The sequence below is a fragment of the Oncorhynchus keta genome, chromosome 19 (genome assembly GCF_023373465.1).
Source record: "Oncorhynchus keta strain PuntledgeMale-10-30-2019 chromosome 19, Oket_V2, whole genome shotgun sequence".
Taxonomy (NCBI): domain Eukaryota; kingdom Metazoa; phylum Chordata; class Actinopteri; order Salmoniformes; family Salmonidae; genus Oncorhynchus; species Oncorhynchus keta.
In genome coordinates, this window is record NC_068439.1 from 55,318,742 (window position 1) to 55,342,897 (window position 24,156).

At 43.2% G+C, this 24,156-nt stretch overlaps 1 protein-coding gene across 1 annotated transcript in view; it reads left to right on the forward strand.

The window, feature by feature from the left end:
• Positions 1 to 8,932: 8,932 nt before the first annotated feature.
• ches1 (checkpoint suppressor 1) overlaps positions 8,933 to 24,156 on the forward strand; it is a 54,944-nt gene continuing 39,720 nt past the window's right edge. The window contains exon 1 of the mRNA XM_052470829.1: positions 8,933 to 9,163. The gene's annotated coding sequence lies outside the window, so the exon portion shown is untranslated. The remainder of the gene's footprint in view (positions 9,164 to 24,156) is intronic.

Below are 24,156 nucleotides of genomic sequence, written 5' to 3' on the forward strand. Positions count from 1 at the left end.
GACTCTTATTGGATGTGGTAAGTTTATCACGGATTACAAAGGGAGGCCCAGCCGCGACCTGCCCAGTGAGGTGAATTTACCAGACTAGCCAAATGCCTTCTATGCTCTCTTTAAGGCAAGCAACACTGAACCTTGTATGAAGGCACCAGCTGTTCTGTGTGATCATGCTCTCCATTAGCTGATATGGGTAAGACCTTTAAACGGGTCAGCATTCACAAGTCTGCAGTGCGAGACGGATTACCAGGACGCGTACTCAGAGCATGCACTGAACAGCCGGCAAGTGTCTTCACTGACATTTTCAACCTCTCCCTGACCCAGTCTGTAATACCTACATGTTTCAAGCAGACCACTGTAGTCCCTGTGCCCAAGAATGCCAAGGTAACATGTATAAATGACTATTGCCCTGTAGCACTCACATCTGTAGTCAGGAAATGCTTTAAAAGGGCTTGTCATGGCTCACATCAAAACCAAACACTGCATTCCACAGTAAGAGCCTCATACCAATGGTCAAGCATGTTGGTGGTAGCGCGATGGTTTGGACGACTTGCCTTAATAGAAGAAACCATGAATTCTCCTCTGTATCAGAAAAGGAGAATTTCAGGCCTAGTCAAAGTCCAGAGCTAATCCCAATTGAGATGTTGTGGCAGGACTTGAAATGAGCAGTTCATGCTTGAAAACCCACAAATGTTGCTGAGTTAAAGCAGTTCTACATGCATGAATGGGCCCAAATTCCTCCACATTGATGTGAGAGACTGATCAACAACTACAGGAAGTGTTTGGTTGGAGTCATTGCATCTAAAGGTGGCACAACCAGTTAGTGAGTGTTATTTGGAAATTACTTTTTCACACAGGGGAATTGGGTGTTGCATAACTTTATTAATTAAATATATAAAATATGTATCAATTTGTGTAGTTATTTGTAAACTAAGGTTTCCTTTATCTAATATTAGGTTTTGGTTGAAGATCTGATAACATTCAGTATCAAAAATGTGCACAAATAGAGAAAATCAGAAAGTGGGCAAATACTTTTTCACCTACTCATTAAAGTTAATTTTATTTTTTATTTTTTTACTATTTTCTACATTGTAAAATAATAGTGAAGACATCAAAACTATGAAATAACACATATGGAATCAGGTAGTAAACAAAAAAGTGTTAATAAAATCCGCTGAGCAGGACTTACAGATAAAGTTGCAAATGGAGGGTATATTGTTGGAAACTTTCTTAGTTCACCAGTAAACTACCAGGATGCTGGTATCTTTCAAGGATTTTATGTAATCTGTCACAGGACATCGAGTGGCCCTTTTGGGTACTTCAGATTATCACAGGTCTAAATATAATATAAACCATCAACTAAGTGAATATCATTGGTGCCTAGTTAAATAAAGGTTCAATAAATCAAATGAAAATTATTCATTTGATGGTTTCAGCATGAAATATCATTTATAATATTTTTGACCCACATTTATTGTCACTTTCTGACCTTTATTTCCTTTTTGTTTTGTCATTATTAGTATGGTCAGGGTGTGAGTTGGGTTGGCACTCTATGTTTGTTTTTCTATGTTTTGGGGGTATTTCTATGTTTCGGCCCAGTATGGTTCTCAATCAGAGGCAGGTGTCATTAGTTGTCTCTGATTGAGAATCATACTTAGGTAGCCTGGGATTCACTGTGTGTTTGTGGGTGATTGTTCCTGTCTCTGTGTGTTGCACCAGATAGTGCTGTTTTGGATTTTCACGTTTCTTGTTTTTGTTAGTTTGTTCATGTGAAGTGATTTATTAAAAAATGATTCAAAATAACCACGCTGCGCTTTGGTCCGCCTCTCCGTCAATGGAAGAAATCCCTTACATTAATTATTTTAACTGTGTCAATATTTATTTGTTGTAAATGTTTTAATGCCATTGTTGATTGGAGGCTTTTTTAATTCATTTGGATATTTTCTCTTGTACCATATGGTCTGTCCACTAGAAACTCATGGATAATATGGACACCGATATAATATTCAAATATACATTTGAGAAGTTACGATTGATTGCCATAGATTTTCTGTTAATTACCAAAATTCCTGAAGGATTCTCGTAACTTTGGTAAATTTATGGTAGCTTTACAAACCTACATACTGTAAAGACCTCCAGGCAGGAGGAACACACCCAGGGACTCATGCTGTAATACCCGACCCCCACCAAGGCCTCTCCTCCTGGTTTAGACTGGCCTCCACTGCTACCTGCTGTGGAGTTCAATGTCCAAGATCTAAAGGAGATGTACTTCTCTGTGGGTAGCTCTGCTACCACCATGAGACACAGGAGTTGAGGCAAAGAGATTACAGATCAGAGATTAGGTAAGGTCATTAGGTAAAGGAGAGTATGCATGGCTCATAATGTCTATAATGATAAATACCTACATTTGTTCGGTGTGTTTGAACCAAGTGGAAATATCTCATACATTTGAGTCATTCTAATAAATGTTGTGCAAGAGAGAGAGGGAAAGAACAAGAGGATAATTTGAGGAATCACTTTTTCACATTCCGAAAATGGAATCTCAATGTTAAGGTCGGCAATAAACAGGAAATATTGAATATGATTTCATCTTTGTCTTTCCATAGTACATCATTATTTTTCAGTTTATCTTCCTCTCCTTTTTGCTTTCTCTCTTTCCTGCTCTCTCTCTTTCCTGCTCTCTCTCTCTCTCTCTCTCTCTCTCTCTCTCTCTCTCCATTTCTCTCTCACTGGGTGGGATGAGTCATTGAGGACAGAGGGAGGGAAGAGAGGAATGGGAGGGACAAGAGTAGAGAGAAAGAGATGTAGTGGCTGTGTTCTATTTCTCTGGAGGTGTACTGCCCTTCACACTCTATCCTGAGCACCACGTCACCGACACTGGGAGAGGGCAGGGCACTATACATCATGGTATATATATATATATATATATATACACTGAGTGTAGAAAACATTAGGAGCACCTGCTCTTTCCATGACATCCAGGTGAAAGCTATGATCCCTCATTAATGTCACTTGTTAAATCCACTTCAATCAGAGTGGATGAAGTGGAGGAGACAGGTTAAATAATGATTTTTAAGCCTTGAGACAATTGAGAAGAGAGCCTTTGAATGGTGCATGGTAGAGCGGCCCAGACGCACAGGTTTGAGTGTGTCAAGAACTGCAACGCTGCTGGGTTTTTAATACTCAAGTTTCCTGTGTCTTTCAAGAATGGTCCACCACCCAAAGGACATCCAGCCAACTTGACACGACTGTGGGAAGCAATGAAGTCAACATGGTCCAGCATCCCTGTGGAACGCTGAGTGTACAAAACATTAGGAAAGCTTTAAGTCGTCGGGGCATGGACTCTACAAGGTGTTGAAAGCGTTCCACAGGGATGCTGGACCATGTTGACTCCAATGCTTCCCACAGTCGTGTCAAGTAGAGTAGAGACCCGGCTGTGTGTCTCTCTCTGGCCCTGGACACACAGACAGGCAAGGACTGGAGAGAGAGTATGTACTTGAACTATTTGCACATGGTTACAACACTGTGTGTATATATATATAGCCATAATATGACATTAGAAATGTCTCTATTCATTTGGAACTTTTGTAAGTGGAATGTTTACTGTTTATTTTGGGCAGTTTATTTCACTTTTGATCATTATCTATTTCACTTGCTGTGGCAATGTAAAGATATGTTTCCAATGCCAATAAAGCCCTTTGAATTTAAATGAATTGAGTGTGCATTTGTTTGTATACGCGCATGCGCATGCATGTTTGTGTGTTGGCGAACACTTGTGGGTGTGTGGCCAGCGCGCTCGCCCACAGGTTTATAGCTGTGTCTGGGTGTGAGAAGTGGACTCTATCACCCGCTGGGCCTCAGGCTCACACACTTTCCAAAATAAACAGCTCCTACAGCCCGGGATTACTATCGATCCATACCCAGAAGTCAGCTCTGATTTTGTGGGGGAGAGAGAGAGAAAGGGAGCCTTCCAGCCAGGGAAGTCAGGGAGTAACAGACTATTTCCCAGGAATGTATGTTTCACCAATTGCGGGTTAGGAGGTAGAGGATGATTTTATTTAACCACCACGCATCCATCCTACTGTCAAGCTGTAAGAAGGAGCATCTACAGGTTCAACAGTAGCCGTCCAGACTTCTGTGTGTGCTTGTGTGTGTGTATGTGTTTAAAAAATGTGAAGACAAAAAAAAAAAAACACTGAGAAAATGAGTAAATGGTCTGTTGTTTGATTGACAGCTTGGCCCGCCGTCTGTTTCCTGTCAAACATTTGATTGCTCGCCCGCCCCCTCTGGCCGAGGCTCATGGGTAGGCTGGACGGAGTGGCAGCTCCATTTAAGGAGTTAAGGATCATGGATGGCTAACTCACAGACCTGTGTGTGTGTGTGTGTGTGTGTGTGTGTGTGTGTGTGTGTGTGTGTGTGTGTGTGTGTGTGTGTGTGTGTGTGTGTGTGTGTTGACTCCTTCAAGGAAAAACACACTGACTATACAGTAGTGTATGTATACTGGTACAGTAGTGTGTGTATATTGGTACAGTAGTGTGTGTATACTGGTACAGTAGTGAATGTATACTGGTACAGTAGTGAATGTATACTGGTACAGTAGTGTGTGTATACTGGTACAGTAGTGTGTGTATACTGGTACAGTAGTGAATGTATACTGGTACAGTAGTGTGTGTATACTGGTACAGTAGTGTGTGTATACTGGTACAGTAGTGAATGTATACTGGTACAGTAGTGAATGTATACTGGTACAGTAGTGTGTGTATACTGGTACAGTAGTGTGTGTATACTGGTACAGTAGTGAATGTATACTGGTACAGTAGTGTGTGTATACTGGTACAGTAGTGTGTGTATGTATACTGGTACTGTAGTGTGTGTATACTGGTACAGTAGTGTGTGTATACTGGTACAGTAGTGTGTGTATACTGGCACAGTAGTGTGTGTATACTGGTACAGTAGTGAATGTATACTGGTACAGTAGTGTGTGTATACTGGTACAGTAGTGTGTGTATAGTTGGTACAGTAGTGAATGTATACTGGTACAGTAGTGTGTGTATACTGGTACAGTAGTGTATGTATGTATACTGGTACTGTAGTGTGTGTATACTGGTACAGTAGTGTATGTGAGGACCAGCACTCTTCTCCCCATATATTACCTACTGAGCATACTGTACCAGTTAGACATGGCTACCACTATCCAGTTACATCATACACTCAGCCTCCTTCCTCCATCCCTCTTCTGCTCTGTCAGCATGCACCTCCATTTGCTGATGAACAGGGGGAGGAAGGAAAGGAGGTGGAGGAGCAGGGGATAGAGAAGAAGAAGGAGGATGAGGTGGTGGAGGAGTGAGTGAGTGAGTGAGTGAGTGAGTGAGTGAGTGAGTGAGTGAGTGAGTGAGTGAGTGATGTTTGGCTCCTAGAGCAGATAAAACAGCAGTAAACTCTGCAGACATGTATAAGATCCTGACAGTCACTAGGACATAACACAGCCCTCTGGGTCTGCACAAACACACGCTGCCTTCTAATCAGAGAAAGACACTATATGGACATAATATGACATTTGAAATGTCTTTATTCTTTTGTGACTGTTTACTGTTAACCTTTTATTGTTTATTTTTCTATTGTTTACTATCTATTTCACTTGCTTTGGCAATGTCAACATATGTTTCCCATGCCAATACAGCCACTTCAATTCAATTGAGAGAGAGAGTGAGGGGGAGAGAGGGGGGCAGAGAGAGAGAGAGAGAGAGAATACAACCAATATTTAGATGGTAATATAACATTTAAACGTCTTTATCCTTTTGAAACCTTTATGAATGCAATGTTTACACTTCAAACACATTGACCGTGTCCTTGCGCAAAATTGTACGGATCGGGATATGTACAGTTTGAGGCATATGCATTTCTTTGATGAGCACCATACCGAACGCACTGCAACTGCCTCTGCAACGCAATTCTGCAAGGCAAACGCAGCGTTTCATTGGAAATGAATGTAATTCTGCTCTACCAAAATGCAGTGACGCTGTCGGTGTGTTCGAAGTGTTACTGTGACTTAAAAAAAATAATAATGTTTTGTGTTGTTTCTTGTTTCTTCTCACTTTTGTTGCTTCGGCAATGAAACATGTTTCCCTTTGAATTGAATTGAAATGTAAGTCCACATTTATTAGTATAGTGTTGTTACCACAGTAATTACACAGGTATAAGGGAGACTAAATGTAAAGGGTTGCCCAAAAATATACATTTGAGCTTATTCCTAGCCTAGATTACAATGTCACTATCTTGTGATTCATGTTTATGTCAGAAAGTATGTGCTATATAGCGTTGAGTGTATTTAAACCGTTTGCTGACAATATATGGTGTTACATTTCACACATACAAATCAAATCCAATGTTATTGGTCGCGTACACATATCTTGTAGATGTTGTCGCAAAATATGTGTAATTCCTTTCTTTTTTTTCTTGGGATTTGCATGTATAAGCCTTCCATGCTTATGTTCCTTGCTCCAACAGTGCAGTAATACCTAGCAATACAAAACAATACACGCAAATCCCCAAATAAAAAGAAAGAAAATAAGAAATAACAGAGGGAGCAATGTCAAGAGTCCAGAAAATAAATGTATATGTATATATATAAATACATGTATTATTTTATGTTAAACAATTTATTATGCTAGACTAGACATAAACTAAATTATATAGTACCAGTCAAGTTTGGACACACCTACTCATTCAAGGGTTTCTCTTTATTTGTATAATTTTCTACGTTGTTGAATAATAGCGAAGACATGAAATAACACACATGGAATCATGTAGTAACCAAAAAGTGTGAAACATGTCAAGATACATTTTATATTTTGAGATTCTTCAAAGTAGCCACCCTTTACCTTGATGACAGCTTTGCACACTCTTGGCATTCTCTCAACCAGCTTCACCTGGATTGCTTTTCCAATAGTCTTGAAGGAGTTCCCACATATGCTGAGCACTTGTTGACTGCTTTTCCTTCATTCTGCTGTCCAACTTATCCTAAACCATCTCCCGAGTGGCACAGCAGTCTAATGCACTGCATCTCAGTGCTAGAGGAGTCTCTACAGGGTCACTACCAGGGTCACTACAGACCCTGGTTGGATTCCAAGCTGTATCACAACCGGCGATTATTGGGAGTCCCATAGGGTGGCACACAATTGGCCCAGCTTCGTCTGGGTTAGGGTTTGGCCAGTGTAGGCCATCATTGTAAATAAGAATTTGTTCTTAAATGACTTGCCTAGTCAAATAAAGGTTAAATAAAAAATATATAATAATAATCTCAATTGGCTTGAGGCCGGTTGATTCTGATGTTGGTCATCTGATGATGCACTCCATCACTCTCCTTCTTGGTCAAATAGCCCTTACACATCCTGGAGGTGTGTTGGGTCATTGTCCTGTTGAAAACAATTTACAGTCCCACTAAGCGCAAGCCTAATGGGATGGCGTATTGCTGCAGAATGCTGTGGTAGCCATGCTGGTTAAGTGTGCCTTGAATTCTAAATAAATCACTGATAGTGTCACCAGCAAAGCACCCCCACACCATCACACCTCCTCCTCCATGCTTCACGGTGGGAATTACACATGTGGAGATCATCTGTTCACCTACTCTGCGTCTCACAAAGACACAGCGGTTGGAACCAAAAATCCTAAATTTGTACTCGTCAAACCAAAGGACAGATTTCCACCGGTCTAATGTCCATTGCTTGAATGTCTTAGCCCAAGCACGTCTCTTGTTCTTATTGGTGTCCTTTAGTAGTGGTTTCTTTGCAGCAATTCGACCATGGAGGCCTGATTCACACAGTCTCCTCTGAACAGTTGATGTTGAGATGTGTCTGTTACTTGAACTCTGTGAAGCAATTATTTGGGCTGCAATTTCTGAGGCTGATAAGTCTAAGGAAGTCTAATGAGGTTATCCTCGGCAGCAGAGGTAACTCTGGGTCTTCCTTTCCTGTAGCGGTCCTGATGAGAGCCAGTTTCATCATAGCGCTTGATGGTTTTTGCGACTGTACTTGAAGAAACATTTTCCTGGATTGACTGACCTTCATGTCTTAAAGTGATGATGGAATGTCGTTTCTCTGAGCTTATCTGAACTGTTCTTGCCATAATATGGATTCAGTCTTTTACCAAATCGGACATCTTCTGTTTACCAACCCTACCTTGTCACAACACAAGTGATTGGCTCAAACCGATTAAGAAGGAAAGAATTTCCACAAATTGACTTTTAACAAGGCACACCTGTTAAATGAATTGCATTCCAATTGACCACCTCGTGACGCTGGTTGAGACAATGCCAGGAGCGTGGAAAGCTGTCATTAAGGCATTAATTTGATTTGTTTAACACTTTCTTTTGGTTACTACATGATTCCATATGTTATTTCATAGTTTTGATGTCTTCACTATTATTCTACAATGTAGAAAATAGGAGGAAATACAGAAAAACCCTTGAATGAGTAGGTGTGTCCAAACTTTTGACTGGTACTGTGTATATATATATATATATAGTAACTTGAATTAAGAATGTATAAATGACAAAGGCTCAATGCTTCTTTCTTTAGTTGAGTGTTTCCTGTGTTGAGGAAGTCCTTCAGTCAGCCGGTCAGTCAGCCAGCCAGTCAGTCAGTCAGCCAGTCAGCCAGTCAGTCAGCTAGTCAGTCTAGCCTACTGGAACCTCTGAACAGCATGATCTGATCAGCTCCCTCTAGGCAGGCCCTCGTTGCCCTGGTAACCTGCTGACGCTCTGAGGGAGGAAGAGCTCTGTTCAGAGACAATGGCATTCTTTCAGAGAACAACACTAGCATTGGGACCCTGGAGAAGACTGGGACTCCTGTTGGTGGGCCAGGCAGGCTGACTGGCTGAGCTGTGGAACACACAACTCTAATGAGAGAGAGAGAGAGAGAGAGCTGAGAGCAGAGAGAGAGAGAGAGAGAGAGAGAGAGAGAGAGAGAGAGAGAGAGAGAGAGAGAGAGGAGACTACAGGAACGCAGTCAGTCGCCTGTGTTGCTCAGTGCCAGAAACGCAGAGCTGGGGCGGAAATGGAGGGGCTCAGGCTCAGTGGAGGGAACTGACATTGCAGACTAGGAGAGGAGAGGTAGAGCTATCGGAGAGGAGGAAAGGAAGGGGCTCGTCTGGACAACAGAAGGATTCTAAGGTGACTTTATGGCTCTTTTCAATCGCTGTCTGTGGTGGTGGTGATGGGGGGAGGGGGTGTGTATGTATGTATGTATGTATGTATGTATGTATGTATGTATGTATGTATGTATGTATGTATGTATGTATGTATGTATGTATGTATGTATGTATGTATGTATGTATGTATGTATGTATGTATGTGTGTGTGTGTGTGTGTGTGTGTGTGTGTGTAGACTTTAGCAACCAAAGGAGGTTAAGTGTTGACATGTGCTGCTTCTGCACTTCTAAGTAGAGAGACAGTGTGTTTTTCAGTGAGACAGAGCGAGGGATAGTTATGTGTTTGTTTTGAAGGGAGAGTAAAGGGGAAAGTCTAAGTGAGTGTTGACAGTCGTCGACTGGAGGGAAGGGGTCCAGAGGAGTGTACACTTTTAAGGGAACAGGGGGACCCCATCCACTCATGTTAGAAGGAGAGATAAATCAAAAATTGAGAGAGAGAAAGAGAGAGTAAATTGAGAGAGAGAGAGAGAGGTAGAGAGAGAGAGAGAGAGAGAGAGAGAGAGAGAGAGAGAGAGATAGGGATGGGGAGGTTTTAATCAGCTGAGCTCGGTGGTTTAGGGTTGTTGGTATACTGTACACTGTGTCCATGGATAGAGAGAGAAGAGTGATGTTTTAGTCAGCTTTGGGTAAAGTCTTGTAATACATGGGGATGAATTGAGCTGTATGTCATAGCTTAGATTAAGAAGGGACTCTTGTGTGGGGATAAGGGGCTGGGTACTGTACGTGCGAGTGTGACAGGCGGCAAATAGGCTGAGAGAGGCAGATCTGATCAGACGCACAGCAACAGTGGAAAGAGCGCGTGGCACAGGGTGAGCACTATCACATCATGTTACACACACACACACACACACACACATACAGACACACACCACATCTCTCTCTCCCTCTTTCCCTCTCCGTCTCCCTCTCTCTCTCTCCCTCTCTCTCTCTCCTCCCTCTCTCCCCCTCTCTCTCTCTCTCTCTCTCTCTCTCTCTCTCTCTCTCTCTCTCTCTATCTCCCCCCTCTCTCTCTCCTCCCTCTCTCCCCCTCCCTCTCTCTCTCTCTCTCTCTCTCTCTCTCTCTCTCTATCTTCCTCTCCCCCTCTCTCTCTCTCCCTCTCTCCCCCTCTCTCTCTCTCTCTCTCTCTCTCTCTCTCTCTCTCTCTCTCTCTCTCCCCCTCTCTCTCTCCCCCTCTCTCCCCCTCTCTCTCTCTCTCTCTCTCTCTCTCTCTCTCTCTCTCTCTCTCTCTCTCTCTCTCTCTCTCTCTCTCTCTCTCTCTCTCTCTGAATATATTTATAATAAATGGACTCCCTAACCGTGGAGTTTGTGTATTCGCCAGCATATCAGGGCCACTGTGTTTGATAAGAGTGAACAAGCATGTCTGTCATTATTGCATGTGTTTCATCTGTTCATCAGCATCTCTTTATTTACACGTGCAAAAGTATTTGTTTTGTATTATCGTATGGCGCTAGAATCCTGCGTGTGACTTTCCGTGGGTTTGTTCGCCTGTCCGTAATCTGTGTGTTTGTTCGAGTGCGAGTGTGTTTACATCTCTGTCTGTGTGTAAATGTGTATCCACGGCAGTGCAGGGAATGTTCACTTGTTAGACAGAGTGTCAATCTCTGTCTCTGTCTCTCCGTGTGTCTGTGGTCTGTGTGGGTGATTGGCTCTGCTATTTTTACATATTGATGAGCGAGAGAGAGAGAGTGGGGGGCAGGAGCGAGTGCAAGGGATAGAAAGAGAGCGAGAGAGAGGACAGCAAGAGCGAGACGGAGGGAACAGAGAGAGAGCGAGAGAACCTGTGGTGATCTAGTGAAGTTCATTCATAATTCACCCGCCTCACCGTATGGCATCGTTCATTCAGATAATGATCCCCATTGGCTGTGTTCATTTAGGATCTCAGCCCAATATCGCCCTGATAGTCTCAATGAAGAGACCCCCTATGTCGGAGCTCTCACTGTGTCTGGACTCCAAACACACTGTAACTGACGTTTCCCCGGACCCCCCACCAACGTCAATAAATGCCTAATGCAAAAGTCCGATTTCCATGTCATATTTCATTGAAATGAGCCTTCATTTATCCCAGATAAAACATGTGCTTGATCAATTGCTTACCAAAGACAACTAATGCTGGTCTACAGCTATTGGTCCTCTTTATTGGTATCCAGCATTGGTCTGGCCTAGTCAAAATAGACATGTCCAGTCCTGTGTAGTCTGGATGTGAGAGTGAAGGCCAGTCAATGTTATAGATATCATCCATCCTAAACCCAATGGGTCAATAACGACTTTCATTTGACACATAGGTCAGCACTAACAAAGACCGTCATTTCTCTCTTTGAGCTAATTCACATATACCCTCCTCCCTACTCCTCTTTCCTCAGCTAAGCGGCGTGTGCGTTTAGTGCTGTGTTAATGCAGTCTAAAGCCGTATAGTGGAACCACAGCATATTAGTGGAAAGAAGAACGATGGTCTTTGTGTCCCCCCCCCCCAGGTTATAATTGTCATTGACTCTTCAATAGCCACCCTGCTGTGCCCGAATGGAGTCATTGTCCACAGCACAGCGAGCCTGGCTCAATTAGCTCCACTCACGTCAGTAAGAGAGCGCCCAGCATGTGTGTGTGTGTGTGAACATTGTGTGTGTGAGTGTGTCCTCTTGCTAACTAACTCAGTCCTTATAAAGCTCGGGTATAAATAGAGCGGGGATGAAAAAAAGGTTTTATATTTTGAGAGATGTTCTCATTTCTAGCTGAGGTTGCCGACAGATTTGAAGGGATGATTCTGGTGTGTGTGTGAGTGAGTGAGTTTAAGGATTGTGTCGGACCAGGAATGCCACTGCTCGTGTGGAGAGGGCTCTGTCTTGTGTTTTTGTCAGATAAGATGTTACATTTCCAATTCTGACTTGTCCGTGTGAGTGCACATGTGTGGGTTTTTGTGTGCGTGTATGTGTTGTTCTGTGTGTGACTGTGCATGATTGTGTGTGTGGTGTGTGTGTCGGCGGAGGTATAGCGTGACGCTGGTTGCTAAGCGAGGCAGGGACGTGGGTGGAAGGATTTCCTGTCGACAGGAGAGTTTGCTTATGCGGGGAGGGCTGTGCCGAGGGGAAGTGTGTGTTGTGTTTTTCTGTGTGTGTGTGTGTGTGTGTGCGTGTGTTATTTGCCTCGATCACTCATCAAGCAACACACACACCCAAGAGTAGTCTCTCATATCGCTGTCTGGACAGACAGACCAAACACACACACCACTGTAGGCCAGGGGCATCCAATTTGGAATAGCCCACACATCTATAAGTGGGTGAATGATTGGGCATCATTTGATGTGACAGGCTGGCCCTTCTACTTTCGTGCCAAACCTCCTAGTCTGTTGACTGTTATTTGGGTTGCATAATGTCCTGGCTGGCGTCATTTGGCTGTTCTGTTCTTTTAGATGGACCTTGTGGCACATCCCCCAAAACCCCCATGACGTTATCCCCATAGCATGGACTTGCTCTCTCTCTCTCTCTCTCTCGCTCTCGCTCTCTCCGTCCTTCTCTCTCTCGCTTCTCACTCTGTCCTTCTCTCTCCCTCGCTCTCTCTGCAGTGATGTCATGTCTGTTTTATTGTGTCCCACACGTGAGGGTTGCCATTGCCATATGCACCATCGGCATGGCTCCCACCATAGTTACGTAATTGACATTGAATGAGAAAGAGGGGTGACGTCAGTCCCTCTGGTCCTCTCCTCTCTGGCTAGCTACAGTGATGTCATAGTTAGACGCAGCCATAAAAAGTCATGGTAGCTAGCGAGAGGGGAGGAGCCAGAGTGTTTTTTAAAACTACCTCAGGGCCAATCAGATGTATCTAATGTGTTTACCTCCTTTGCGGCATCCCTCTATGGCAGACACTGTTATCAAATGCGTTTGTCACACAATCAGGGATTTGGCCCCGGCACTTAATTTATATAACAGCCTAACAGCTTGGTTTGGATACAAAGATGAGGGTTTGGGGCAGGAGAAATGTAATATCACTCAAATTCGTAAATGGCGCTATGGATACAATGATTGACAGTGTCCATGAGATCATTTTTTGAAGCTATACATTGTTTGTAAACAAACACATTGTTTACTAACAATGGAGGAAAACAACTTTATATGGTTGTTATTATATAGTAATACATCTGGTTGTTATTATATCCTTTGGCCGCCTTTCCTTCCAGTTCTCTGCTGCCGTTGACTGGAACGAATGGCTGGAGTCTTATATCTCCCTCACTAACTTTAAGCTCCAGCTGTCAGAGTAGCTTACCTATCACTGTACCTGTACACAGCCCATCTGTAAATAGCACACCAAACTACCTCATCCCCATATTGTTATTTATCCTCTTGCTCCTTTTGCACCCCAGTATCTCTACTTGCACATCATCATCTGCACATCTATCACTCTAGTGTTAATGCTAAATTGTAATTGTTTCGCCTCTATGGCCTATTTATTGCCTTACCTCCCTACTCTTCTACATTTGCACACAATGTACATAGATTTTCATATTGTGTTATTGACTGTATGTTTGTTTATGTGTAACTCTGTGTTGTTGTTTTTGTCGCACTGCTTTGCTTTATCTTGGCCACAGTTGTAAATGAGAACTTGTTCTTAACTGGCCTACCTGGTTAAATAAAGTTTTTAAATTTTTATATGGTAATACAGTGGTTGTTATTATATGGTAATGCAGCAGTTGTTATTATATGGTAATGCAGTAGTTATTACATGGTAATGCAGTAGTTATTATATGGTAATGCAGTAGTTAGTATACAGTAATGCAGTAGTTATTATATGGTAATGCAGTTGTTATTATATGGTAATGCAGTAGTTGTTATTATACGGCAATGCAGTAGTTATTACATGGTAATGTAGTAGTTATTACATGGTAATGCAGTTGTTATTATATGGTAATGCAGTAGTTATTACATGGTAATGCAGTAGTTATTATATGGTAGTGCAGTAGTTAGTATATGGTAATGCGGTAGTTATTATATGGTAATGCAGCAGTTATTATATGGGAATGCAGTAGTTATTACATGGTAATGCAGTAGTTATTACATTGTAATGCAGTAGTTATTATATGGTAGTGCAGTAGTTAGTATATGGTAATGCAGTAGTTAGTATATGGTAATGCAGCAGTTATTATATGGTAATGCAGCAGTTATTATATGGTAATGCAGTAGTTGTTATTATACTTCAATGCAGTAGTTATTACATGGTAATGCAGTAGTTATTACATGGCAATGCAGCAGTTATTATATGGTAATGTAGTAGTTAGTATATGATAATGCAGTAGTTATTATATGGTAATGCAGTAGGTGTTATTATACGGTAATGCAGTAGTTCGTATATGGTAATGTAGTAGTTGTTATTATATGGTAATGCAGTAGTTATTATACGGTAATGGGGTAGTTGTTGTATGGTAATGAAGTAGTTAGTATACGGTAATGCCGTAGTTATTATATGGTAATGCATTAGTTATTGTATGGTAATGCAGTAGTTATTATATGGTAATGCAGTAGTTATTGTATGGCAATGCAGTAGTTATTATACGGTAATGTAGTAGTTGTTATTATATGGTAATGCAGTAGTTGTTATTATACGGTAATGTAGTAGTTGCTATTATATGATAATGCACTAGTTCTTATTATACGGTAATGCAGTAGTTATTATTATATGGGAATAAAGCAGTTGTTATTATATGGGAATACAGTAGTTGTTATTATACGGTAATGTAGCTGTTATTATATGGTAATGCAGTAGTTGTTATTATACGGTAATGCAGTAGTTGTTATTATATGGGAATAAAGCAGTTGTTATTATATGGTAATGTAGTAGTTGTTATTATACGGTAATGTAGTAGTTGTTATTATTACATTTACATTTACATTACATTTAAGTCATTTAGCAGACGCTCTTATCCAGAGCGACTTACAAATTGGTGCATTCACCTTATGACATCCAGTGGAACAGCCACTTTACAATAGTGCATCTAAATCTTTTAAGGGGGGGGGGGTGAGAAGGATTACTTTATCCTATCCTAGGTATTCCTTAAAGCGGTGGGGTTTCAGGTGTCTCCGGAAGGTGGTGATTGACTCCGCTGTCCTGGCGTCGTGAGGGAGTGTGTTCCACCATTGGGGAGCCAGAGCAGCGAACAGTTTTGACTGGGTATACGGTAATGTAGTAGTTGTTATTATACGGTAATGTAGTAGTTGTTATTATATGGTAATGCAGTAGTTGTTATTATATGGGAATACAGTAGTTGTTATTATTTGGTAATACAGTAGTTGTTATTATATGCTAATACAGTGGTTGTTATTAAATGGTAGTACATTTGTACTAAACTAATACGTACCAGTCAAAAGTTTGGACACACCTACTCATTCAAAGGTTTGTCTTTATTTTGACTATTTTCTACATTGTAGAATAATAGTGAAGACATCACAACTATTTAATAACACAAATGGAATCATGTAGTAACCAAAACAGTTTTACAAAAATCAAAATATATGTTATATTTGAGATTCTTCAAAGTACCCACCCTTCGCCTTGATGACAGCGTTGCACACTCTTGGCATTCTCTCAAACAGCTTCACCAGGAATGCTTTTCCAACAGTCTTGAAGGAGTTCTCACATATACTGAGCACTTGTTGGCTGCTTTTCCTTCACTCTGATGTCCAACTCATCCCAAACCATCTCAATTGGGTTGAGGTCAGGTGATTGTAGACGCCAGGTCATCTGATGACACACTCCATCACTCTCCTGATTGGTAGAATAGGTCTTACACATCCTGGAGGTGTGTTGGGTCATTGTCCTGCTGAAAACAAATGACTAAGCATGAACCAGATGAAATAGCGTATTGATGCAGAATGCTGTGGTAGCCATGCAGGTTAAGTGTGCCTTGAATTCTAAGTAAATCACTGACAGTGTCACCAGCAAAGCACCCCCACACCATTACACCTCCTCCTCCATGCTTCACGGTGGGAACCACACATGTGGAGATCATCCATTCACCTACTCTACGTCTCACAAAGACGTGTTTGGAACCAAAAATCTGAAATTTAGACTCATCAGACCAAAGGACAGATTTCCACAAGTCTAATGTCCATTGCTTGTGTTTCTTGGCCCAAGCAAGTCTCTTGTTCTTACTGTGTCCTTTAGTAGTGGTTTCTTTGCAGCAATTTGACCATGAAGGCCTGATTCACGCAGTCTCCTCTGAACAGTTGATGTTGAGATGTTACTTGAACTCTGTGAAGCATTTATTTGGGCTGCAATTTCTGAGTCTGGTAACGCTAATGAACTTATCCTCTGCAGCAGAGGTAACTCTGGATCTTCCTTTCCACTGGCGGTCCTCATGAGAGCCAGTTTCATCATAGCGCTTGATGGTTTTTGCGACTGCACTTGAAGAAACATTTAAAGTCCTTTATATTTTCCTTATTGACTGACCTTCATGTCTTAAAGTAATGATGGACTGACATTTCTCTGAGCTGTTCTTGCCATAATATGAACTTGGTATTTTACCAAATAGGGCGTCTGTATACAAACCCTACCTTGTCACAACAAACGCATTAAGAAGGAAAGAAATTCCACAAATTAACTTTCAAGAAGGCACACCTGTTCATTGAAATTCATTCCAGGTGACTACCTCATGAAGTTGGTTGAGAAAATGCCAAGAGTGTGCAAAGCTGTCATCAAGGCAAAGGGTGGCTACTTTGAAAAATCTCAAATATAAATTATATATAATAGAATTAACATCAAATATCCCAAAATGTACATTGTCTAAAGGGAGTGGTATAGGTTTTTGTCTTGAGAATAGCTTGTCTAATGGTTGTTTTATTGTCTTATGCTGTTCTGTTGTAAGAGGGAGATTAGACTTCAGCTGTGAGGCCACTGAGACCTGTAATCGCTGTGCCATTGTAGCGAGGCCACTGAGACTAAGACTGGCTTTGAAACTGATCTCTCTCTGTTGTGTCTCGTAATTGTGTGTGTGTGTGTGTGTGTGTGTGTGTGTGTGTGTGTGTGTGTGTGTGTGTGTGTGTTTGTGTGTGTGTGTGTGTGTTGTGTGTTGTGTGTGTGTGTGTGTGTGTGTGTGTGTGTGTGTGTGTTTGTGTGTTGTGTGTGTGTGTGTGTGTGTGTGTGTGTGTGTGTGTGTGTGTGTGTGTGTGTGTGTGTGTGTGTGTGTGTGTGTGTGTGTGTGTGTGTGTGTGTGACTATGTAACCGGAGATGCAGTTTTTCGGTGTCTGACCGTTTGACCTCTGTTGTTGATGCTCAACTGAGAAATAACAAAAATCACAGAGGACAAAAGTGGAGGAAGAAAACCAACTGAGAAGGAAGAGGTTGCGACAGAAACTTGGTGACGTTTGTGATTTTAGCCAAATCGTCTGGTTTTTAAAAAGTCCCAAATAAGTGAAAAAACAGAGAGCAGCCATCTAGTTCTGTGTATCTAGGATTAGAAAAGTAGCTGTCTGTTTTATTCTGAAAGCTTTGTGGCTACACCCATCTATCGCTGACTCCCGTTCTACAGTCTCTTTAACTGGCTACGCACACACGTACACACACACTGGACTCTCCGAGTCTGAGGAAATCAGAACGGACTTAACCCTGTGTGTGCTGTAGCCAAGCAGCCAAGCAAATACATTACAGTGATTTTCCAGCGATTATCTGATTACTGTAAGAACTCAGCTAGACTAAGGCTCAGTCCCAAATGAAACCCTATGCTCTACATAGTGCACTACTTTAACTAGGGACCATAGTGCTCTAGTACAAATTCGTGCACTATATAGGGAATAGGGTGCCATTTGGGACTCATACTTAACCTCTCAGGGACAAACCAAACCACACAGCCGTGGTCTAGTTCAATGACCACTATTCAGACACTCAATCCCAAAGTTATAATCACACTCTCAAACTTACACCCTGACACAATAGACATTGGGTATGGACTTTGTTTTGTTCCAAACGTGGTTTTGGTCACGGAATGTTAACCACGGCCACAAACAGTAGAACTCAAAGCAGCATCATCACACGTAAAATCCCTAAACTGATCCTCTGACCCCTCCTCTTTTTCCTGTCTTCCCTCTGCTGGTCTCCTCTCTGGCTGTCTCTTTCTCTTTCTCCCTCTCCCCCCCTCTCTCTCCCTCTCTCCATCCCCTCTCTCTCTCCCTCTAACCCCCCTCTCTCTCTCCCTCCACCCTCCCCCTCTCCCCCTCTCTCTCTCTCCCTCCCCCTCTCTCTCTCTCTCTCTCTCCCTCCCCCCTCTCTCTCGCTCTCTCTCTCTCTCTCTCCCCCCCTCTCTCTCTCTCTCTCTCCGTCCCCTCTCTCCCTCTCCCTCCCTCTAACCCCCCTCTCTCTCCCTCCCTCTCCCTCCACCCCCCTCTCTCTCCCTCCCCCTCTCTCTCGCTCTCTCTCTCCCTCCCCTCTCGCTCTCTCTCTCTCTCTCCCTCCCCTCTCTCTCTTTTCCTCCCTCCCCTCTCTCTCTCCCCTCCCTCTCTCTCTCTCTCTCTCTCTCTCTCTCTCTCTCTCTCCCTCCCTCCCCCTCTCTCCCTCCCTCCCTCCCTCCCACCCCCCTCTCTCCCTCCCTCCCTCCCTCCCACCCCCCCTCTCTCTCTCTCTCTCTCTCTCTCTACCTCTCCCCCTTCTCTCTCCTCTCTCTCTCTCTCTCTCTCTCTCTCTCTCTCTCTCTCTCTCTCTCTCTCTCTCTCTCCCTCCTCCTCTCTCTCTCTCTCTCTCTTACTCAGCATGTGTCTGTCCATGCGGGGGCCTGTTCCCTGGCAGGACAAGGGGAAAAAATACCTTCCCATATGATATAAACACAGTGGGCCCAGCAGTGTGTGTGTGTGTGTGTGTCACCTGAGACGACGGCTGGGCTGCACCATAGCAAAAGGGAACAGCTGCCTTCCAACCATTGGTCACGAGTGTGTGTGTGTGTCTCCTGTGTCACACACATTCTCAGATCCTTCACTAACCATCTATTAACAGACACACAACACAACACAGCGTGCTGACTTACAGTACAAGTACACTCTCAACCTCCCTAGCATCTCACAGTCAATTTTGCCTAACATCTTTAGACCTAGAGAGCAGAACTTTCCCTGACGATTCATTCATAACAAATAATACAGTGATTCAAAATAAACATTCAATTCAATACTGTTACTCATCACTTTCTCTCTCAGCTGATTTGACTCAAACCAAATTCTGCTCTGCTCCTCTCTTGTGTAAGAGAATGTGAGTGTTCTCTCTCTCTCTCACGCTCTCACTCCTGTCTCTCTCTCCTCTCTCTATATCTCTCCCCCATCTCCCTCCCTCCCCATCTCCCTCCCTCCCTCCCTCGCTCCCTCCCTCTTTCTCTGAGGGAATGTCCTTGGCCCATCTGACCTGCATCCTCCCTCTGAGCTGTCTGTCAACCCCCGGCGCCGGGCCTCTCCCCTGCCAGGCAGCCAATCAGAGCAGGAGGTGTAAATGATGTCAGATAGCGAATGGTCTGAGAGGCGGGGCCTCCCTCCAGGTGATCCATTATAAAGACACCTCTTATTATTATTATTATTAAGTGTTGGAGGGGCCACTGTAGGAGAGGCCCTTAATGAAAGTGGAGCAGGGAGAGAGAGAGCAGTGTGTCTGTGTGAGCGCGAGAGCTGAATATTCAGCAGCTGCTACCAGACTTGCTGACTCCTCGCGTTCATGCTCTGAATATAACTTATGATATACGGCTTACACACCAACACGCCTCTGATGCGCTCTGAGAGGGTATGCTTGTACGTGTGCCCGTGCGTGTGTGTTTACAGTATCTACTAGGAGTTTTGTAACTGAGCCACTGGATCCTCTTTCCCAGTATCTTGCTGGTGTACTGTAAGACACTGTAAAGAAAATGGGGGGGATTCAGGAGAATATAATGCAAGTATGCAGGAGTTTACCGGGGAGATTTAGGAGAGAATGTGGAAAACGGAGAGAACTGCAAGCGTTTGGAGGAGACTGTGGTAGATGAAACACCGCGGCAGTGCATAGCAGACAGACTTGCTTCCCAAATGGCACCCTTTCCCCCCCCTAGTGCACTACTTTAATCAGGGCCCTAGTGCACTATAAAGAGATCGGAGGGAATAGGGTGCCATTTTGGATGCAGGGAGACTTTATAGGAATGTAGACGGAACAGAGGGACTCTAGAAGTGTGTTAGGGTTCTGAGAACTGATAGGAAACAGATTGTTGTTTTTCCCCCTCAGATCTCTGGTGGTTGTGTCTCGGGTCACGACTCTGAGGAGAGGGTTGAGGCCTGCTTTGATGATGAATATGGATCAGGTGCTCTAAATGTCAGCTCCCAGTACTTCTTCTTCTCTGCTCTCATCCTTCTCTCTCCTCTCTCATCCTTATTTCTTTCTTTCTATTTCTTTCTCTCTCTTTCTCTCTCTTTCTCTCTCTTTCTTTCTCTCTCTTTCTTTCTTTCTTTCTTTCTTTCTTTCTTTCTTTCTTTCTTCACACATGACTGTAAGTCGCTTTGGATAAAAGCGTCCTCTAAATGGCATATATTATTATATTATTATATTATTATTATATATTTCTTTCTTTCTTTCTTTCTTCAATTCCCTGTCATCTGTGCAGTATCCATGGATCAGGCCTTCTCCTCTCCTCCATCCATCTCTTCTCTCTCTCCTCTCATCTCATGTCCTCTCATCCCCCATATCCCCTGGATGAAGCCCTCTCCCTGAGCTCCACATCTAATCATGGCACCATCATTTCTCACTCTAATTCTTTTGGCAGGGCCTGTCAAACAGCATACGCTAGAGGACACTGTGACTTTGAGATGCTGCTAATGACACAAGGATATTTTCCCCTCGCTCTTTGGTGATTAGAGAGAGAGATAGAGAGGGAGGCAGAGATATGGGTGGGAGAGGCAGAGAGAGATGATGGGAGCAAGGCCAAATTACCGAACAGGCACACAGGTCTACGTCCCCCAGGGCCTCCGATCTCCAAGGGCGGGGTCAGGGCCCCCCAGATTACATACAGTACCAGTCAAATGTTTGTACACACCTACTCATTTAAGAGTTTTTATTTTGACTATTTTCTACATTGTAGAATAATAGTGAATACATCAAAACTATGAAATAACACATATGGAATCATGTAGTCACCAAAAAGTGTTAAACAAATCTAAATATATTTGATATTTGATATTCTTCAAAGTAGCCACCCTTTGCTTTGATGACATTGTTGGCATTCTCTCAACCAGCTTCATGAGGTATTCACCTGGAATGCATTTCAATTAACCGGTGTGCCTTCTCAAAAGTTAACTTGTGGAATTTCTTTCCTTCTTAATGCGTTTGAGCCAATCAGTTGTGTTGTGACAAGGTATGGGTGGTATATAGAAGATGGCCCTATTTGGTAAAGGACCAAGTCCATATTATGCTACGAACAGCTCAAATAAGCAAAGAAAAACGACAGTCCATCATTACTTTAAGGCATGAAGGTCAGTCAATGTGGACATTTTCAAGAACTTTAAAAGTTTCTTTGAGTGCAGTCGCAAAAACCATCAAGCGCTATGATGAAACTGTCTCTCATGATGATCGCCACAGGAAAGGAAGACCCAGAGTTACCTCTGCTGCAGAGGATAAGTTCATTAGAGTTGCCCGACACAGAGTTCAAGAAACAGACACATCTCAACATCAACTGTTCAGAGGAGACTGTGTGAATCAGGCCTTCATGGTCAAATTGCTGCAAAGAAACCACTACTAAAGGACACCAATAAGAAGAAGCGACTTGATTGGGCCAAGAAACATGAGCAATGGACATTAGACCAGTGGAAATCTGTCCTTTAGCCTGATAAGTCCAAATTTGAGATGTTTGGTTCCAACCGCCGTGTCTTTGTGAGATACAGAGTAGGTGAACGGATGATCTCCGCATGTGTGGTTCCTACCGTGAAGCATGGAGGAGGAGGTGTGATGGTGCGGGGGTGCTTTGCTGGTGACACTGTCAATAATTTATTTAGAATTCAAAGGACTATCGTTTGTTTATCAACAGGATAATGACCCAACACACCTCCAGGATGTGTAAGGGCTATTTGACCAAGAAGGAGAGTGATGGAGTGCTGCATCAGATGACTTGGCCTCCACAATCACCTGACCACAACCCAATTGAGATGGTTTGGGATGAGTTGGACAACAGAGTGAAGGAAAAGCAGCCAACAAGTGTTCAGTATATGTGAGAACTCCTTCAAGACTGTTGGAAAAGCATTCCAGGAGAAGCTGGTTGAGAGAATGCCAAGAGTGTGCAAAGCTGTCATCAAGGCAAAGGGTGGCTACTTTGAAGAATCACAAATATAAAATGTATTTTGATTTGTTTAACACTTTTTTGGTTACTACATCATTCCATATGTGTTTTTTTCATAGTTTGATGTCTTCACTATTTTTCTGCGTAGTAAAAACTAAGAAAAACCCTTGAATGAGTATGTGTGTCCAGACTTGACTGGTACTGTATGATAGTAAAATGTGTAGTATGGCAGGAAATTAGCTTGAGAACGCCAACATTTTCTCTCAGCCTCATTGCAAAATGTGAACAATAGCATGAGGGGGGGGTGTAGGTACGGTAGTATGGCCCTGGTAGGAGATGAAGAGCCGACGATAATCACAAAAGAGAGGTGAAGGAGTGCGAGAAAGAAAGGTTGGTTAACTGCAAAACTCTTTTTCTAGCCTTCTTTATGTGGCAAAGCACGTTGTGATTCTCATCCACTTTCTCAACCAAACTTGCTGGGGAGCAGAGGAAGCCAAAAGTGGGTGGGTCTCTGTAACAGCCGTTTCAGTGGTTGTTGCCATGGCATTAAGTGTCGTGGACAAATTGTTGGCTAGTGGCTGAGGGCCCGTGCTGTTGTTTGTTACAGATAAGTGGAGGAGCCAGACGAGAGAGAGAGAGAGGTGGAGAGGCCTCCAGCATACTGTGTATTAAATGCAGAGCACACTACTCTGTGCAGGCCCAGCCAGGCCCAGGCAACCACTACTCTGTGCAGGCCCAGGCAACCACTACTCTGTGCAGGCCCAGCCAACCACTACTCTGTGCAGGCCCAGGCAACCACTACTCTGTGCAGGCCCAGCCAACCACTACTCTGTGCAGGCCCAGCCAACTTTCCCACTTTAAAGCTTTCAAACACACATAAAACCCATCCAGTTCACTCTGTCTGTCTGCGCCCACCTCTTTTAGAGTGAAACCAATGAATCTTCAATCTAGTCTCCTGTTTTAATTTGTGCAATGGCTCCTTTGCATATAGGCTATACCTTCTGAGCTGGCCATATATCAAACATACACTGACACTTGATCACACACTTGTGTAAAGAACACAGAGTGCCAGGAAGGAGCTGCAGGAGCTGTCAAAACAGAAGAATTGTCTGGAAGGTGTGTGTGTGTGTGTGTGTGTGTGTGTGTGTGTGTGTGTGTGTGTGTGTGTGTGTGTGTGTGTGTGTGTGTGTGTGTGTGCGTGCGTGCGTGCGTGCGTGCGTGCGTGCGTGCGTGCGTGCGTGCGTGCGTGCGTGCGTGTGTGTGTGTTTGTATGGTGCGTCACAGAGAGTCTGAAATATAGAAGTTAAAGGGCCTTCGGGCTTTAAAAAAAATAAAATGTTAAGCCTGACCTGAGGCGAGTGCACAGCGCTCAACGTTAGAGTCATAGTCAGTCTGCTCTGCTGTCAGTGTGTGTACTCCCCTAAGGGGGCTGGAGGCTGCACACTCACCGGTCACCTTCACTGCACTACACTGACCTCAGATCAGCCAGAAGAGTTAGGGTTGTTTGTGTAGAGTTCAGGGAGAGAGGGAGTGATGACTGTAGAATCATAGTGAAGGCTGCCTTTCTGTGTGATGTGTCATATTATGGTGATTGACAGAAGGCTTAGTAGCGTGTCGTAGGCTTCTCATTTATTTCCACTGTTACTGCTGACAGCTAATCATTTGTTTGATACGTGTCTGTGACTACTTTTGATTCGCACTTCAATTAAT